We start from the raw sequence: 3,825 nt of genomic DNA, 5'->3' as shown, positions 1-3,825 counted from the left end.
GTAGTTAAGCACTACAGACTTTTGCGCTGACGTTCTGAAAAATACAGACATTATCAGTCCTAATCACATACGAATATGTGGGCATTTATTCGATGATATTAAATTATGTTATTTTCTAAAAATTTATTCAAATTTAAAATAAAACATTAAGGCATTAAACAACATATTGCAAAATTGAGGATATAGAACAGAGTCATTCATGTACGTAGTATGCACCCAAGTAAATATTATTGGATAAATATCAATTATCTTTGCTTAAAAAACCCTGGCAACTTGGTAACAGCATTACACCTGCTGATGCTTAACACTGGCCTGACACCCCCAGTCTGTTCTCCTTTACTGGCAGTCTCCCCATGCACATAATCAGGTAAAATACAGACATTTAAGAGGCAATCCTAAATTATTTCCAGATTCTTGGGTACCAAACTAAAGCTTTCAGATAATTGAAATGGTGATAAAGTGATAGATATTTTAAATATTAGTTATTTCTTCCATTACATGCCCTAGAGACGATGCAACTATAAATTTTTCTTTTTTCTTTTCTAAACAGCATAACCATATAAATATATTGGCGACTTCCTGACTAATAAATAGCTCCTGCTGTTGAAAACACCTAAATGCAGAGAGTTTATGTAAGTTTTAGTGTCTGAGAAATTCTGAGAAATGTATTGCTGACTGAAACAAGTAAAAAGTAAACAGAAGATTTGTTTTTGCAATTTAGCTACGCTGTGTTGAGGTTGTATAAGAAAGAGTTATGTACATTTTGGAAACAAAAACTGACATGGAATAATTGAGTAAAAGTATAATGAAAAAAATATCTGGAAGATATTATGCAGTAAAACATGTTAGTCGTAAAAAATGATAGAGCCTAAAATTTTTATAGACATCCTGGAAAGAGTACGAGTTGAAGTCTTTCTGTTCCCTGAAATGTTTATATTTGCTAAATGTGTTTTACACAAATGAGTCTTCAGCTAAGTGACCATTACCCAGTTTAAATAATGGAGCCACAATTTAGAAAAGTGTGAAATGGGGAGGGTGGCTGGCCATGAGAGGAAGGTTTGGAAAAGTCAAGTGGAAGGAATTTTAGAGGGGAGTAATGAGCGGGTTAAAGTAGATTTAGATGAAAAAATACTGCCTAGAGCATAACCACAAGCACATAAGCATTACTCTTTAAGGCTGTGAGTTCAGCCAAGAATAAAGATGTAAAAAAAGAAATGAAAATTCTAGCCCCAAGTGTATGAGCTTTCTTTTCCAAAAAAAGATCAAATATTCTTTGAAGTCAACATTGAAAATCATTATTACCATCAAATAATGTGAGTCTTTATATATTATTATTCACCTTAAACAATAAAGGAATTATTAGAGCTGAAAGTTAGGATGGGTAATCAAGATGCTGCAAGAGAAAGTATTATTTTCAAAATGTGCTGGAACCTCTTTTTTCAACAGTAAAAGAATAGTCTAGAAATACTTTTCTATCAGGATTTGGACAATCAGGTTCAGAGGAATTAACACTAAAATGTGTAACTTTTATTTTTCTCTTTTTCATCAGCACCCTCCACTCCATTTCAAGCTTCTGAGGAAGGCTCTGAGCCTGAGACCTTATTCAGTGACTTCTCACTGACCTTCCATGTTTCAAAACCGAACAATCTTCAAATGGGTAAGCAAACAATTCCAGGTTATTTTGATATTTGTTTAAAAATTATTTAAAGTTTGAAACATTTAAAAATATTGTTTCTCTACAATCTCTTTCACAGGTAGAAGCAGAGGGAATACTTTCTAACTCACTGTCTGAGGCCAGTTTTACCCTACTACCAAAGCCACACAAAGACGTTATAAGGAGAGACAACTACGGACCAATATTTCTCATGAATACAGATTTAAAATTTCTCAACAAAATGTTAGTTAATCTAATCCAACAATGTATAAAAAAACATACATCATGATCAGGTGGGATTTATCCAAGATACACAAGGCTGGGTCAACATTTGAAACCAATTAATGTAATCCATCACATCACATCAACAGACTAAAGAAGAAAAATCATATGATCAAATCAACAGAGGCAGAAAAAGCATTTGACAAAATCCAACATCCATTTATAATAAAAAGCTTTCTGTAAACTTGAAATAGAGAAGGATATCCTCAACCTGATAAAGAATTATCTACAAAAACCTACAGCCAACATCCTACTTAACAATGAGAAACATAAAGCTTCCCCACTAAGATCAGGTATGAGACAAGGATGGGAAAGAAAAAAAAACTGTATTTATAGATGACAGTACTGGTATGTAGAAAATCTGAAGGAACTGACCCCTCCCCCCCAAAAAAACCTCTTGAAACTAATATGCAGCTATAACAAGGTTGTAAGACACAAGAGTAATATATAAAAATCATTTGCCAACAATGAACAAATGGAATTTGAAATAAAAAAAAATACCATTTACATTAGCACCCCCTCAAAATGAAATACTTAGGTATAAAACTAACAAATTATGTATAAGATCTAAATGAGAACAACTACAAATGTCTGATAAGAAAACAAAAAACAAATAAATTAATGGAGAGCTATTCCATGTTCATGGATAGGAATGCTCACTATGGTCAAGATGGCAGGCTTTCTCAAATTGATCCATAGACTCCATGCAATCCCAGTAAAAACTTTAGCAAGTTATTTTGTGGATATTGAAAACTGATTCTGAAGTGTATATGGAGAGGCATAAGACCCAGAATGGCCAGCACAATATTGAAGGAGAACAAAGTTGAGAGACCGGTGAGTCAAGACTCACCATAAACCTGGAGTTGCCCAGTGTCGTATCGGCAAAAGAATAGATGAGCAGATCGATGGAACAGAATAGAGTTCCCAATAGTACACCCCCATTTAGTCCATTGAGTTTTGACAAAAGAGCAAAGGCAATGCAATGCAGCAAGACAAACTTTTAACAAATGGTGTCAGAACAACATGATGTTCACGTGCAAGAAAAATGAACCTAGACACAGACTTACATTCTTCACAAACATTAACTCAGAATGGATCATAGACCTGAATGCAAACCATAAACTATAAAATTCCCAGAAGATAACATGAGTCAGCCTAGATAACCTCGGGTATGGCGATGCCTTTTGAGATAAAATACCAAAGACACAATCCATGAAATAAATAATTGGTGAGCTGGACCTCATTAAAATTAAAAATATACGCTCTGTGAAAGACAACATCAGAAGAACAAGGGGCGCCTGGGTGGCGCAGTCAGTTAAGCGTCCGGCTTCAGCCAGGTCACGATCTCGCGGTCCGTGAGTTCGAGCCCCACGTCGGGCTCTGGGCTGATGGCTCAGAGCCTGGAGCCTGTTTCCGATTCTGTGTCTCCCTCTCTCTCTGCCCTTCCCCCGTTCATGCTCTGTCTCTCTCTGTCCCCAAAATAAATAAACGTTGAAAAAAGAAATTTTTTAAAAGAAGAACAAAAAGACAAGTCACAGGCTGAGAGAAAACATTTGTAAAGACGTGTCTGTTACTGGACTGTTATCCAAAATATACACAGAACTCTCAAAATTCAACAATAAGAAAACAAGTAACCTGATTATAAGATGGGATAAAACCTTAACAGACACGTCACCAAACAAGATGTACAGATGGGAAATAACATATGGACAGATGGTCCATATCAGATGTTATCAGGGAAATACAAATTGAAATAGTGAACTAACATCACAAGCCTGTTCAACTGGCCAAAATCTGCAACACTGACACCAAATGCTAGTGAGTATTTGGAGCAACAGAAACTTATTCTTTGCTAGCAGCGATGCAAAATGGTGCAGCCACTTTGAAAA

General features: G+C 35.4%; 1 long non-coding RNA gene across 1 annotated transcript; it reads left to right on the top strand.

Annotated features, from left to right (window-relative positions):
- The first annotated feature begins 424 nt into the window (after nt 1-424).
- On the top strand, nt 425-3,282 carry LOC123385734. The gene is made up of 3 exons (XR_006598697.1): nt 425-632; nt 1,550-1,657; nt 1,755-3,282. It is a non-coding gene; the product is annotated as an uncharacterized LOC123385734 (long non-coding RNA).
- The last annotated feature ends 543 nt before the right edge of the window (nt 3,283-3,825 follow it).

This window comes from Felis catus, chromosome B2, assembly GCF_018350175.1.
Source record: "Felis catus isolate Fca126 chromosome B2, F.catus_Fca126_mat1.0, whole genome shotgun sequence".
NCBI classification, from domain to species: domain Eukaryota; kingdom Metazoa; phylum Chordata; class Mammalia; order Carnivora; family Felidae; genus Felis; species Felis catus.
Note: the sequence above shows the minus strand (reverse complement) of the source record. Positions and strands in the feature narration are given on the sequence as shown.